The following is a 16,943-nucleotide window of genomic DNA, read 5'->3' as shown; positions in this document are numbered from 1 at the left end:
GAAATATTTCTAATTTTATGTGGAAGAGCTAATCCTAATATACAAAAACCCAGGTTCCATAACATAGGAATGGACAACGGGTCCATCCCCCAGCCTCCATTGATCAGGGGATGGCTAACGGGGAACCAGGGTCCCTCAGGCTCCAATGGATCTCTGGCAGCAGCAACATTTTGAGTGGGTGGGTGGAAGGCAGACTGCTTGGTCCCTCCCTGGGCCGCAGGCTCCCATTGATCAGGGGATGGTGAACAGGGAACCAGAGTGAGTGGCTCAGGGACTGGCGAGCAGCTAGAAGGCAGGCCTCTTGGTCCCTCCTCCTGGCCCTCAGACTCCAATTAATTGGTGGCAGAGGTTGGGTGGAACTGGGGACTGGCTTCCTGAATAGTCCCGTAGGTTCAATCTCCAGAGGACAGCCCAGGCACCAATCGACCAGCAACTCCGACAGGATCTTGACAGCACTGCCGGCCTCCTGGAACTCAACCTCCGGCACTTCCCCTCCCTGGATGCTCCACAAGGAAGAAAGGATGCCGCCAGCAGAGCCAGGGGTGACCTGTGGTGACTGACTGCTCTCCCTGCGCTTCCTCCAGGTCACTGGAGCCAGCCCCCGCCCACCCCACTCCAGATGAAGTGTGATCACTGCACAAGGAAGGAATGTAGTAAATAATAAAAACCGATGACCAAGAGAATGCCACAGTCCAGAGTCTGGCTCAGGAGAACGGAGAGAAGGGAGAATTTCACAAGTTGGCCGATGCCAAGATATTTCTGAATGACTGCCTGGCGTGTGACAGTTGTGTGACCACAGAGGAAGCAGTCCAAGTTTCTCAACAGAACACCAAGGACTTCTTCCATGTTCTGAACCTTAATAAGAAATGTGACACCTCACAGCACAAAGTGCTGGCAGTGTCTGTGCATCCTTAGTCTCTGCCTTATTTTGCTGCTAAATTCAGCCTCAATGTCACTGATGCCTCCAGAAGGCTCTGCGGCTTTCTCAAAAGCTTGGTGTGCCCTGTCTTTGAAAAGAAGATAGCTGCAGACTTCAGCATCCTGGAGAGTCAGAAGGAATTTGTGCGTCGGTGCTGCCAGCACCGTGAGGAAGAGCCCCGGCTACCCATGCTGACCTCCACCTGCCCGGCTGGGTCCAATATGCAGAGCGTGTGCTGGGTCACCCCATCACCCTCACCTCTGCACGGCCAAGTCTCCCCAGCAGGCCATGGGCTCTCTGGTGAAGGATTACTTCACCAGTTGGCAGAACATGTCCTCAGACAAGATTTTCCACGTCAGTGTGGCCCCGGGTTATGACAAGAAACTGAAGGCCCTTTAAGAATATGTTCCCACAGCTTTACATAGTTCCTAGGGTGCTGACTGCGTGTTAACCTCGGGTGAAGTTGTCCAGATAATGGAGCAAAGTGACCTCGCCTCGAATGACGCCGCCGTGGACACTCTGTTTGGAGACATGAAGGAGAAGGAGGTGAAGCTCCATGAGGGATGAGGGTGGCAGCTCCGATGGGAACCTGGCCAAGGAGCTGTTCAATGAGGACGTGGGAGTGCTCACCCACTGCATCCTGAGGAGCAAAGACTTCCAGGAGGTCACCCTTGAAAGGGACGGAGAGGTTCTGCTACGCTTTGAGGCTGCTTACGGCTTTCAGAACATCCAGAAGTGGTCCTGAAGCGTAGAGGAGCAAGTTCCCTGCCACTTCATGGAGGTCCTGGCCTGTGTCAGGGATGCCGAAGCGGCAGGGGACAGGCCCAGGCGGACGATGGGCATGCAGAAGGGCACTGCTGCGGCAGATGGAAGGCATCTACACTGCCATGTGGTGTGGCCCCCGGAGACCAGCGCCCACGTTCAGGAGCTGTATCATGAGTGGGTGGGGTGAGGGGATGACTCCCCCTGGGCCCAGGTGGCCCAGCACACCGCCTAGCAGGGCCCACGGCAGCCTGCAAGACATCAAGTGGTGAAGGTCCAGCAGATGCCTGGCCTGCAGGCCGCCTGAATAGGGGTGTCAGTCACGTGAAGGAAAGCCTTGGCATCTCTGTCATCGCTTTGGTTTTCAGAAGTCCCTGCTCCTCACCTGTTGGCTCCCTCCCTCTGAGGGGCGCTGTCAACATCACATGGGTGTAACTGGAATATTATATCTCGAGAGGATTGCCCCAATGTACGCATCCTTTTATCTGCTGATGAAAAAATCCCAAAGAACAAGAATAGAGATAGACGACTGTCCTTTAGGCTTAAAAAAGCTCCGGAAGTGTCCTGCAAAGATCTGAGACTTGGTTCTGTCCACGCGCCTCAGAGAGACTGGGTGAGGAAATGGCCCAGCTTGGCCCTGACTTTACCCACTTATGTTTCTCTTGAAGGCGTCTTTGCCACAACGTGAATAAACTGCCACCTCTTGGAATAGGGGCTCACACAGAAGTCTGCATTCCCCACTTTTCTTGAAACAGATCTATGTTCTGCAGCTGTGGCCAATGTCCTGAGATCAGGTCCTGTCGACTAGGTCCTGTTGCTGGGAATCAGGGGGCACTGGAGTGGACCCCCCATCCCGTGCCCTTTTACATTCAGAGATTGAGCTGAACTCACTTTGGAGGAGGCCTGGCAAGGGTGACAAGTGTCACAGATAGAAGGATGGAAAATGGAGAGGTGGACACCCTGCTCGGTCCCTCCCTGGGTAGGGTCAGGCAGATGAAAGCCGGCCAGCCCGCCTCACATTTGGGTGAGATAGCGTCCTCTGTGTCCACCTCTCACCCCATGGGCCTGGCCATTCCCCTCAGCTTGGGGCAGCCCTCTGCACTCCACGACAGTGCACTCTGCCCTCACATGCTGCTCGCCCTAAGTGAGAAGAAAAAGAGCAGTTGGCCCACAGACAACTACACAGAAAAATAGGGCTCACAGCTGGTGAGCACAGTGGCAGTGGTGGGAGCCTCTCCTGCCGCCATGCAGTGATAAGGAGCAGCAAGCTGAGTGGTGAGGAGCAGTAAGCAGGTGGACGGTAAGGAGTAAGAGGTCCTGGACTGCGAGAGGGATTTCCAACTGTTGGCTTAGGCCCGTTCCCCATGGGGAATGGGACTAAGCTGGCAGGCGGACATCCCCTGAGGGGTTCAGGACTGCAAGAGGGTGCAGGCCAGGCTGAGGGACCCCCTCCTTAGTGCATGAATTTCATGCACTGGGCCTCTAGTCCTATATAATAAAAGCCCAGTGACTAAACGTCGGAATGACCAGAACGACTGGTCAACCAGTTGCTATGATGTGCACTGACTACCAGGGGGCAGCCACTCAACGCAGGAGGAGTGGGATGAGCGGTGCTCCCACAATAGGAGCAGCCTCTCAGAGGGCCAGCCCACAGCCACTCAGCTGACCGGGATGAGTGGTGCTCCCACAGAAGACCTATCCCCACAGGCCACGCTCCCCACCAGTGCATGAATCCCATGCACAGGGCCTCTAATTATTATTATAATTCTTTCTTGACTCAAATTAAACATTTCTTTTCATTAAAATATGATCTGCTAGAGAATGGTTATAGTTTTAAATGGTGTCATGAGTCATCCTTTGTGTTTATTGTCTCCTCATTGTCATCTATTCACAAACACACACACTTTTTTTTTATTTTTAGTTTTGCAAACAGCCATGTGAACACTTACATACATAGTTAAAGGGGCTCAGAGATTTGTGGCATACCAAAAGGACCATTCTAAGTTTATGATTACTAAAGTATCATTAATTCGTCTAATGCCATGCCAAACTGCTGCCCAGACTAAATGCCATTTTGGATATAAAGAACATCTCTTTATTTTTCTTGTTTATGAAGGAAACAATACAAATTAGGTGAAACTATGGTCACAAATTTGGTCTGAAGAAAATGACTAGATTTATATCTCTGGTCTGCCTGGTACTTTTGTCCCTGTAATATTAAGCAGATGCTTAACTTCAGATTTAATTATGCTGTAAAGTGTAAATAATATCTCTACCTCAGAGTTTTCATAAGGATTTAAACAGAAAATCCTACAAAGTGCTTAGCACAGTGCCCGCCACATATGAAGCACTCAAAATTAACTATTATATATCTGTCAGTTCTTTTAACTCCATCAGTTTCTCCAGTATCATTTAACTCACCATGATTTTTTTTTATCTTCTCAAAATAAAAGTGTTTTGACCCTCAGAAATACAGCATGCAAAGCAATAATTAGTTTTGGGGGGAGAGTTGGCAAACAAATAATTTTGATGTGTCAGTATTCACCATGAAAAGACACTAACAGTTTATGTTTTATTTCTTTCTTGATTAAATATGTGATTGCCACGTGGTCACAGAAGAAGTAGAACCACACCTTTTTAAAAATATATTTTATTGGTTTTTTTACAGAGAACAAGGGAGAGGCATAGAGAGTTAGAAACATTGATGAGAGAGTAACATCAATCAGCTGCCTCCAGCACCCCCCCCACTGGGGATGTGCCCGCCACCAAGGTACATGCCCTTGACCGGAATTGAACCTGGGACCCCTCAGTCTGCAGACCAATGCTCTATCCACTGAGCCAAACCGGTCAGGGCGAACCACACCTTTTTGTAAAAAATCTGGATCTGTGTTCACTCCATTTCCTATTTTAAACAATATTTAGGAAGGAAGTGGCATTTCTTGTGAATTAATCCCACAGTCCTCCACTTTATAGATACATAAAGACATCTGTAAATTGAGAGCACTTTATTTTTTGGACAATCACATTAGCCCTGAAAGAGGTCTGACTCCTTCAGTCTCAGAGGGATGGGGATTTAGCAGGCTCCATGTGGAAGAGGGAAGACGCCACTGCTTCTCCTCCCTGGCAAACTATTGTAGAGTCAATAGTCTTAAAAAGAGCTGCGTCTTACTGGCTCCTGTCAGAAAAGTATTTGCAAGAAGATGGCATGTGGTGCAAACTCAGGGTTAGCTTCAATTGGACAACATGGCGATGGAATTGCATTGAGATGCTTAGCAATCTCAAAAGCCAGAACTGTGGATTGTGGAGCCCCCTTTCTCAGTAGTTCATGCTGAATGCGACTAATAAAATGAGCCCACAAGGAGCAAACACATCACCTACTTCCAGAGAGAAATGAAAACTGATTCAGCTGTCATAAAATTCTTGTCAGACATGTAGACTATAATTAACATGATAGATATATAGGTAAGAATTGTTATAAAAGGTGTGATTACACTGTGGATGAGTTATGTTGCTTAGCTGGTTGTGAAAAAAAATCAAAATTAAATTCATAACATCGCATATATTATTCGGTGTTCCATAATTTAGGTATCTAGTATTTACAAAATGTATACCCAAGAGTCAACCAAAAATATTTTCCTGTTTCATAAAAATCCAATTCCTTAACTTATAAAAACTGTTTGGCAGCTGACGAGAGAAGGGGAATGAAAACAAGGGAGCGAATAAGGGTTTTCTTTCAGGATGGAGGGGTTTCATAAACTACATTTTATAGCAAGAACAACAAAGATCCTCTTGTAAGATTCTTCTTCACTAATCTTGCTGACACATAGTCTGTGTAAACAGAGATGGGTTTGGGGTGTTTGTGGCAAATATTAGGTTAAATTTCACAAGGAAATAACATTGTGGCTTTTGTGCAGAAGATCTTCTTTGTTAACAGAATATTTTTATTAATTCTTGTAAATGTTTTATGACCTTTAGTGGTAAAATAATTAATTGAAAGAAAATTTTATTTAAAACCTGTAAATGAGCTGCTCAGCACAAGAAATCCCCAATAAAACAGAGAGAATTTCATCTGGGTTTGCTTCACATAGACAAATTCCCCAAGCCATTCCCGGCTCAGAAGGTAGCTTGGCTCTTTTATAATAGTAACATAAGCGGGAAGGTATTCTACCTGTATTCACCAACTCTTCACTGGTGGTCCATTGAATAATCTTCAAACTTGTCCAGAGATTACAAGGCTATGCCTGAACTTTACTCTTTATTTTTCCCTAATGACACCTTATTCCACTTTCCATACCAATCATTGGTCTTCTTTGATTTTTGGAATACACCACCCACTCACTTTTGTTATGTTTTGTTTTATTTTCATCTTCTCGTATCCTGCTTTCTCTGTCTGATCTTGTTTCCTCTTTACTTTCTTGATTCATTCTCTATTTTTAGATTAAATGCAATTTTTCAGAAAGACTTCCACGATGTGGCAAATATGATTAGTGCTCGACAATTTCTGGGCTCCTGTTTCTTCTTAAGCATGCAAGAGATACTTTTCAGACTCTTTGCTGTTAGACAAGGTCATATGACTAGTCTGGCCAATGGCATGTAAGCAGAAATGATAAGGATCATGTCCAGGCTGGAGGAGTGAATACCTCCTGCTTAATTATTCAGACTTTATTTTTTACAGTGAACTTGTTGAGATGGTAGAGCTGGAGATCCTAAGTAGATTACTGAGACACCACAAGGAGGACTGATGTCCTAAGGGGTTGGATGAATGACCGCTGGTTTCACGTGGATGAAAAATAAACTTCTATTGTGTTAGGTCACAGAGATTTGGCATCATTACTTATGTTGCTATAATAGTAGCTGTACCATTCAAATTATTTCTACCATTTTATTTTCCCTAATAGAATCTGAAACACTTTTGTTAAAATTAAATAGGTATGCACTTCCTTATTCAATGTCTAGACCAGGGGTTGGCAAATGTGGTTAGCAAAGGGACAGATAGGAAATATTTCTGATTTTGTGGGCTACTGAACTTTGAGTAGATTTGCAAACTCCGCTGATTCCTAAAGGAAAATTTGCTAGCCATTCTAGCTTCTCCATCGTTTGGGGGAATGAAAGGTCATGAACATTTTTTTAGGTATTATTCATTCTGAATAAATCTGCTTATAATTAGTAATAGACAATAGTTTCTTTCAAATTTACATGCCATTTTTAATCCTTGCCTATTTTAAAAGGTTTGAAAGTTCATGGTATTGGGATTGTGCAGAACAAAGACATTCAGAACATTCAACTACCATGAGTTTTAGTTTATAGAAATTTTGCTACATATGGTGTTCTGTTCCTTAAAATAAAAATAAAAAATTCCACAAAGGAGAGGGATTCTAACCCCTGATGAGTAAACTGTTAAATGAAGTGAGTTCTAGATGGTTTTGTTTCTTTTAGTACAAATAAAGGACTAGAGGCTTTATACTCTTAAAATTTGTGTTTTGCCTATCAAAAATATCTTAACTGAATACCCAGCCCGGATTTCATTCCACATACATATTTTATACATGTATCCATCAAAGAGGAGAGAGCTAATCTGTAATAAATACACAAAGAAAAATATTATCTGGTTCACTGGAAATAAGCAAGAATTTATAAATCCATTACCGTTCTCGATCTAGGAATTCCAGATCATCTGTTGAGATCTTATCATTTGATAGGTGATACTCGGAGATTAGGAGGAGAGAATCAGCAGGGTCACAATCAGACATTAAAAGGCTAATTACTAACATAGAGGTGAAGAGAAGGCTAGTTACCTGACTCCTAAGTTAGTATTCATTCTGATCTGCCTTATTAAAGTCTGAGTCTTGTGTACTGGCATGGCAGAAACAGAGTTTACGGGAGACCAAGTCAGTCCGATAAAGATAGGTAGCACTGAGGGAGATGAAGGCTGACGGCACTCCAGCAGGTGACAAGGGATGGGGTGGAGAGAGGTAAATGAATTAAATGCCCAGAGACAAAAGACATATGGTATATATTGATGACAAACTTTCCTGCCTGACTAGAAAGTTTTTGACTACAGACAAGAAGAAAGAAAAGTTTGGTAGGTTAGAACTTGCAATTCAGGCATGTTTGGATATAATGCAGGACTGAAAACACACAAAAAAGCCACATTGCCACAGGTTTTTAATTAAATGAGTAGCATGATTAAATCACTCTACAATTAGTCTTGCATGTGCAATAATATAGTTAGAATACGGTAGGAGGAGACAGTGAAAACTACTCTTAGAACCTTGTGTAAACAGGTTGTAAAGACATACAAAATGAATATTGATTTACATTTTTGGATATTTCTAGCACATTTTTGATTAAGGAGAGAAATAAGAAAATTTCTTTTTTTGGAGACATCTAATTGAGTTTTTTTCAGAAGCATACTTGTCTATGACCAAAAAAGCACATGCCTCTATTTCATACTTTCTTTCTCAGTTGCATGAATGAAAGCTCAAGTTTTAGGAAGGGTGCAAAGCCAGCTCCAAATCAGGTTCAAAGATAAGCTGGGCTTCATGCCCTCTGAGAGCAATCCATCCATGGAAGATTATTGGACATCTTGGTAGGCCTGAATTTGAACTAGGTTCCAAGGATGAAAGCTCACAGACTAATCTGCTGAGCTACCAAACCCACTGTCCTGCTGGTTTACAGAAATCCTATTAACTGAGAGATTGAAGAGAAGGAAGATAAGATAGCACGGTGTTGGGAATCAAGCTTCAGTGGTTTTAACAGAAAAAGCACTTTTGAACCATGCTATTGTATACAGATAGGAATTGAATGCCACATGCACTAGAGGTAGGTATACATGTATGTCACTATGTACAATAAAATTGCACACCATCACAGATTCTATTCTGCATGTAATGCCTGGTACAAAAATATGTTCAACATATTTAACATGAAAATACTTATCATAGGATTGGTACTTATGGTGAAATTCATTTTTTTTTATGTCAGCTCTTCCAAGACAATGACTATATATGGTAACTATAACCAAACCCTTCTTCTAGCAGTCATATGCAACAGTTTCAGGATATATTACAATAATGAATCTTAATTCTGGCCCTGAGAATACCTTCCACAAACAGGTTTTGTTGGTGATCCTTTCAGTACAACTAGAATATAACAAGAGAGTTGTTTTCATTGCCAATCATAAAATCTGCGTTTAAATTTGCAAATAAATTGGGCAGCTAAGATCATCAGAAAGAGAAGTCATTATGCATCTTAGAATATGGCTGGGCCAGACTAGGGAAATTATATAACCACTAACCACACTGGTTTTGTTCTCTTATCCAGAAAACGAAGAGGTTGGATAAGACTTGGTAGCCAGTATGTATCATTTTTTTGTTGTTCTAAATAATTTAAGATTCTATGATATTAAAATTTCTGGTCAATAATTAAAAAAAACAAAACACATTAAGTGGGTAAATCCTCCTAAAAATAGGAGCCCAGAAGCCAGCTGTCAGAAATTTGGAAGTAGAAGGTTTATTCTGTCTCTCAGGAGTTAATATGACGGATATGGGTCAGGGTTGCTCTGAGGAAATGACTGGACATTGCTAAGCTTTTATCATCATTTTTACATCTGTCCAGTGGTCGGCAAACTGCGGCTCGCGAGCCACATGTGGCTCGCGAGCCGCAGTTTGCTGACCACTGTGTTAGACTATATGATATTAGGACGCCCTTCTAGCATTAAAATACACCGCTCCATTATTTATCTAAATGATTAGGTTCTACATACAGTTTGTTCATGAAATCAGGTTAGAATTCTGGTTACTTTATGACATTGAACAGGACATCTTTTCAGAGCCTCAATTCTTTTCCTGTAAAAGGAGTGGAGTGGGGACTACTATTCACATGGCAAGGGCTGGTAGAGAGACTGTGAATTAAAGGGTGTGAATGTGCTCTGTCTTCTATAAGCGCTATAAATAATAAAGTAAAACAGTCACTACAAATTAATTTGCTTATTAACAAATGATCACAGGGGTATTAAGCTGTTAGCTGATTTTCAAAACTTCACTAAATTTAAAAGAGAATCATTTATGATAAATGCAGTTAATTTAATTCTCCTAAATTTGAGGTAATTTTATTTTCAGTGTGAAATAAATTCAACATTTGTCTCAGGGAGACTTTCTTTTGCAAGGAAGATAAGATTCTTAAAAACAGTATGATTTTGAAGTTTTATGGTTGGAAGCTAGCTTAGTCTATACATTTTGTAGGCAAAAAATAGCAAAAATGTTCTAACTTTTATTTCTAAACTACAGCCATAGTGAAAACAAAAATGCATTCTGAGTTGTTGTTGTTATCTTAAATGTACCACAAAAGTGATACTTTGTACACCATTATAGAAACTATTTTATTTATCTCTGCATTTTAATACTCATATATTAATGATTATAGACAAGCAGCAGTGGGGCATTTATCCTGAACTACTACAATGACAGAGATATAAGAAATTAGACATTTTACATCTCAACATTGTAAGTATGCGTTATATGTATATTCTCCCTTCTTCTGGGTATCTGTAGTCTTTGAGCACCAGGAAGGAAACGTTCAAATAATAACAATAAAAAATGAAAATGAGTCAAACACTGTAGAGATACCCTGCCTTAAACTCTGAATTTTCAACTACCTATGAAGAGACTGTGGGAAGAAGGGCCTGTACAGATATACATCTCATTGGTTTTCAAGGGGCGAGTTTGTGATCTGTTTTAGTCGATATATCCAGCTAGACTCAGAGTTTGCCCTTGAATCCAGACCCAGGGCTGTGGCTGTGAACCCATCCAGTCACAGGAAACTGCAAGTTCATCACAGCCTCTCATGCTCGCTCTGCTCTTGACCGCAGTGCCGCTGACCTGTCACTCAAGCTTGTCCCTGAGTTCGCATCAGGAGGCTTTCTTGCTATACAGGAGGGGTTCTCCTTCACAGAGTCCGGCCTTCTTTTAACATCTTGCTTTCAAGAGCAGGATTTCCAATATGAAGAAATATGTTACTACCTTTGAAGGTTTTTGTTGTTTTTTGTTTCTTTTGGAATTTAGGTCCCAGGGTGGAAACCTCTGGGTTAACAGAAAATTTTATGGCAGTAATTAAAGTTATGGCAATAACCAGCATTTTAGCTCAATCTGCTCAGTTTAGGAATCTGCATAATAGAGGTAAATACTCTGGTAGGCTATTTTTAATGTTTCTAACTTATAATATTTCCTAAATTGTATACAATAAAGCAATACCCACAAGATGTTCTAAAATTTAAAAATGTTTTTCAGCCAAGTACAAAAGTAAAAATAATAATAATAATATAATAATATATATTCCCCCAATATTCCTAATGTACCCATTAATACACTCTTATGTTATTCATGAAAGGCACCTCCTATCTTTAACCTTCCACTTCTCAAACCATTTAAACATGGGAAACTATTCTCTTATAAATTCTCTAACACCTGCCATTATGCACTATGCAATGAAAGTTTCAAAGCAGACCTGGGGAAATACTAGGCAGAAAGAGATAGTAGAGTTTCTACTCAGGCAGTATGGCTCCAATAATTATTTTCTTATGATTGGGAAATATTGCCTCTGTGCTGGGTCAGTTATCTTCCCAGTATTCCTCTCCACACCTCTTCCCCACCTAAAAATTACACCATTCGTGGCCTCCTGTTGCTCATGACATAAGAGTTAAACATCAAACGTCTTATTTAATAAAAGAGAAACATGTCAATTGACCGTCCCTCTGCTATACTCACCAGCCAATCAGGAGTGAGTATGCAAATTAACCAAAAAAAGCTGGTGGGCTAATTTGCATACACAGGCACTGGGCAGAGAGCAAAGCAGGAGAGCTGGTGGCTTGGGGAGATGTGGCTCCCTCGGTCGCTCCCCCAAGCTGCCAGATGAGAACAGAGCAGGAGAGCCTGCAGAGAGTGGAGCGGCTTGGGGAACTTGGCTCCCCAAGCTGCTGGGCAGAGAGGAGAGAAGGAAAGCTGGTGGCTTGGAGGACTTGGCAGAGTGGGAGGCCATGGGACAGAGACAGAGCAGGAAGGGAAAACCAAGAGCTCAGGGAGCACCAGGAATTCTGGGAATAGCAGTTCTGATGGCAGCCCCAGGACCAGAAGTGGAAGTCCATAGTATGGGGAGCACCAGGAATGCTGGGAATCATAGTTCTAGTGGCAGATGGATCTCCTAGCACTAAAGTGAGCCTGGAGTAAGTTACTGTTGTGGTGGGGGATGGAGGGAAACCAAAGGTGAGAGACATAAGTAAAATCAGAGTGTCTAGGAAAAATTAAAGGGAAGATATCCTAAAACTTCCAGGAAATCTCCACCAATGAAGCAAAGAAAAAAAAAGCCTCTATTATTCTGAGAGCAACAAACCAAACTGGGTTGGGGTCTCAGACAATTCACTCATATGATTGCAAAGACAGACAGAAACTCCCAGATTGGAGAGGGTGCAGGTCGGGCTGAGGGGCCCACCCCCAGTGCACGAATCTTTGTGCACTAGGCCCCTAGTATTATATAAAGATTTGTGTCTTATGAAAACTTACCTTTGTATCTTATCCCCATGTCTCTCTCACCACTGAGCTACTGTCTCACAAAATGATCTACTACTCACCTACTAAACACAAAATGCTCACTGTGCATGCCATTTATTATGCGTAGAAATCTCTCTTCACTTTTTCATAGGCTTCCACTAATTCTTCTAAATATAATTGAAATGTCACCACTCTCTAAGATTTACTTTTGTACACTTAGGTACTATTACTCTTCATTATGAACTAGCATACCCTTGGACCCATCTTTACATAGTACATTAATATAGTGCCAAAATAATCTGTTTAAATGTCCCTTTGAAAATAAATCTAATCCAGGGTGCTACAAGGCAGAGAAGTTGTTCTCTCTGGATGAAGAATTACTGATTGGAAAGGGACATGCAAGGATCTTCTGGAATACTATTTTTTAAATATAGACTGTGATCACATGGCTATAAGCATAAGCAAAAATTTAAATTGTAAACTTAAGATCTGTTTAATGAATCTATTATTTTTTACGTACCACAAGAGCACAATTTTTAAAAATATGTCTCTGCCCTGGCCGGTTTGGTTCAGTGGATAGAGCATCGGCCTGCAGACTGAAGGGTCCCTGGTTCAATTCTGGTTAAGGTCACATACCTCAGTTGCAGGCTTGATCCAAGCCCTGGTCAGGACACATGCAGGAGGCAAACAATCAATGTGTCTCTCTCACATCAATGTTTCTCTTTCTGTCTCTCCTCCTCCCTTCCACTCTCTAAAAATCAATGGAAAAACATCCTCGAGTGAATATTAAAAAACATGTCTCCTGCTAGATTTTGATCATTTAAGAAGATACATTTTTATCAACTTTTTAAAAAATCTTTACCCAAGAAGTGAGGATATTTTTTTCATTGATTTTTAGAGATAGTGGAAGAGATAATGGAGAGGGAGAGGGAGAGGGGGAGCGAGAGGGAGAGTGAGGGCAGGGGGGGAGAGAGAGAGAGAGATCAACATGAGATAGACACATCGATTGGTTGCCTCCTGCTAGAGCCCCAACTGGGGTCAGGGATTGAACCTGCAACCGAGATTTGTGCTCTTAACCAGGAATCAAACCTGTGACTCTTCAGGCCACAGGCTGACACTCTAATCACTGAGCAAAACCAGTCAGAGCTTTATTCACGTTTTAATTCCCAAAGTCTATTAAGGCAGCCAGCGCAACAGGGACATACATATCCCTTGAAGAATAAGTAAATGAATGAAGAAACATGCAGGCAACCCTTTACCCTGGGTGTAGCCTTAACTTGTCCAGAGAGAAATAAGCTTCAGGTAGAGGAAGACTATACTTGACTTAATTAGAGCAATCAGAAGACAAGGATGATGGTAGGTAGTTAGTCACTTTGCAGATGAGGAGAGAATGCACAGACTGACTAAGCATTCTGAATAGAACTAGAGTTTGGCAATATTTCAGCAATGTAATTTACTGAACAGCTCAGCAAATACTTGCACCCCATATGTCTTCTATTTTCCCTCACACTTAAGACATTTCCCTAAAGGCTAATAAACAATAGGTAAATCCCCCAAGAAAAATGAACACACACACACACACACACACACACACACAATCAACTCAAATATTATTACTTAGCATTAAATACCAGCTAAAAAACAACAACTAGCATTAACTTCTTGCCACTGAGAATCCTACTTTTGAAACAAATTCTACTGTTAAACAATACAAAAAAACAAGAGGACATTTCAAGGGTCATATTAGTTAAGGTTTCTTGCCTATTCATTAAAATATATGAAATGTCTATTATGAGTCAGGAACTACACAAGGATCTGGGTGGGGGGGATGGTGAACACACAAGATCCATAACATCATAGGGCTTATCACACACAAAAAGGAATAAAAGTAGAAATAGCTTTCATTTATGTGTTTTTTCTCTGTGCTAACCATTTTCAGGCATTTCATCTTTGAATCAGTCATATGAGACAGGTATCATTACCATCGCACATCATAAATGAAGAAGAGGCTCAAAGGTCACTCAGGTAATACAAGTTCAACTAGATTTATTTTTTTCTTCTAAATTTGTCAACTTCTGGAGAAGACGTAACATCTGTGTTTCTTTCTCAGCATCCAGTGTAGTGCTGATAACATAGTAGGGTGCCAGCTATTGATTGATTTACTGTGATGGGGTTTGACCTACCACTCTTTTCATGTTCTTTGGCAGAAGGAAAGGGAGAAATATTTATTTCCTGTCTAAGAGATATACAACCACCTTAAAGTTTAGGTTTAATCTAGCACTCTATGATTTGCCACTGTGCATTAAAGTAGTTGGCACATGGCACGGCTTAGGCAAAACCAACCACATTTATTAACCATCTCTGCAAGGTGAATGTCCGGGCTTCACTCACATTCCTGCAGACCCAACTTACCATTGCACAGTGTCTCTGTGCATTGCTCCTAACAACATGTACCAGCAGCACAGAAAGGCAGCAGTACATACGCAAGGACTGATTGCAGTAGAGTCTGAAAGTTAAGCTCCCTTTCTCCATGGTAAGAGCAATTCTCAGGTGTAGTTCACTTCTCATAAAACCAGGTTGAGATTAAAACCTTGGTGAAATTGCTCTTTTGATGGGACTCCTCCCTTTTGATGGTAGTGTTCTTGCCATCCCTTTACTAGTTTCTTACTGGAAGTACCTCCTTGCTAAATTATTTACACATGAAGCTTCATTTCTTCTTCTTTTGGACTCTAGGAAAGCCAACTGCAGGTTTCTATTTCATAGCAGTTTAGTAGCGTATCAGATACGGTTCTTCAGAGAAGCAGAATAAATGAAAGATATATACATGAGAGAGAGAGAGATTTTTTTTAAAAAAATTAGCTCACACTATCACACTAGCCTGGTAAGTTCAATACTATAGTATAGCCTGGTAGACTGGCTATTCAAATATGAGTTCATGTTACAGCCTTGAGTCTGAAATGCATAGGGCAGGCCAGCAGGCTTGAAACTCAGGCAGGATTTCCGTGTTAAAGTCTTAAGGAAGAACTTGTTTTTCTCCAGGAAGCCCTGGTTTGTACCCTTAAGACCAACTGTATAAAGCCCACCCACATTAAGGAGTACTATAGGCCTGATGCGCGGAATGCATGCAAGGGGCTCTGAGGGCCGAGGCGGCAGCCCCGGCTGCTGCCCCAGCCCTCGCAGCAGCAGCCCCAGAAGGATAGTTGGAAGGAAGTCCAGTCTAATTAGCATATTACGCTTTTATTATTATAGATAATCTGCTTTGCATAAAGCCTAAGGATGGTAATTGTTCAATACATCTAAAAGATACCATTGCTGTGGAATCTAGATCAGTGTTCAACCAAATAGCTGGGCACCATAGCCTAGCCAAGTTGACACATGAAATGAACTGTCAGTGAAGGGAGTAAACATTTGTACTATCTTAAGAGCACTTGAAGATAAGCGAAGTGAAAAGAAGTATTGTTCTTGCCAAAACCGGTTTGGCTCAGTGGATAGAGCGTCGGCCTGCAGACTGAAAGGTCCCGGGTTCGATTCTGGTCAAGGGCATGTACCTAGGTTGCGGGCACATCCCCAGTGGGAGATGTGCAGGAGGCAGCTGATCGACGTTTCTCTCGCATCGATGTTTCTAACTTTCTATCTCTCTCCCTTCCTCTCTGTAAAAAATCAATAAAATATATTAAAAAAAGAAGTATTGTTCTTGTGCTTTTATATTTCTATTCAAAATGTTTAATTTGCTAGGGCTCCTCTAATACCAGATTGATCCACTGATAGGTTAAGTCCAGACAGAAGTTAAAGGGTCCAAACGATGAGTTTTATTATGAGAGACAAAGAACAAACCAGTCCATGTCCTCCATCACTCACTTCCATAATAGCATGTACCTCTCCTTCATAGCACTATTATTAATTATACTAGAGGCCCAATGCATGAAGATTTGTGCAAGAATGGGCCTTCCTTCCCCTGGCTGCCGGCACTGCCTTCGCTCTGGCTGAAGCTGCCTTTCCACACTGCCCAGAGGTCTGGAGCAGCTGGGGAGGCGCGGAATGCCTGCATCCTTGCCATGGTGATGACGCAAGCATCCCGCCCCAGCTGCTTGGTGCCTGTGTATGCAAATTAGCCTACCATCTTTGTTGGGTTAATTTGCATACTCACTCCTGATTGGCTGGTGGGCATCATGAAGGTATGGTCAATTTTTATCTTTCTCTTTTATTAGTGTAGATTTCAATGTGGGTTATTGCTTTACAACTTTCTCATAACCAAATTAGACTGTAAGTTCCATGAGGTGAAGAGTCTGTGTTATTGTTAAATCCTCAAACAATCTAGTACATGGCCTGGTAGATGTTTATTTAATACTAGAGGCCCAGTGCACAAATTTGTGCATGGGTGGGGTCCAGCCGGCCCACCCCAATTGGGCCCAATCAGGGGTTGTCTGCCTGGGGGGAGGGGCCGAGTTGTGGTGGGGGAGCCAATCAAGGTTCGCAGCCAGGGCAGGGGCCATGGGAAGTTGGCTGGCCAGCCCCACACCCAACTGGTGTAGGGGGGGCAAACAGGGGTGGAACTGGCTGGGGGGAGGGGCTACAGGCCGGTTAGGGTGGTGGGAGCCCATGGGGTGGCAGCCTGGGGGGTCGCAGGCAGTTGGCTGCCAGTCCTGCTCCTGATTGGGGTAAGGGGGCCAATCTGGGGTGGGGCCGGTCAGGGGGAGGGGCTGCGGGCTGATTGGGGT

General features: G+C 42.5%; 1 pseudogene; it reads left to right on the top strand.

Annotated features, from left to right (window-relative positions):
• The first annotated feature begins 619 nt into the window (after window positions 1-619).
• LOC102774690 lies at window positions 620-1,916 on the top strand (annotated as a pseudogene).
• Window positions 1,917-16,943: the final 15,027 nt, after the last annotated feature.

Source organism: Myotis davidii, unplaced genomic scaffold (assembly GCF_000327345.1).
Source record: "Myotis davidii unplaced genomic scaffold, ASM32734v1 scaffold18, whole genome shotgun sequence".
Lineage (NCBI taxonomy): Eukaryota > Metazoa > Chordata > Mammalia > Chiroptera > Vespertilionidae > Myotis > Myotis davidii.
This window is presented reverse-complemented; position numbering and strand designations above follow the sequence as displayed.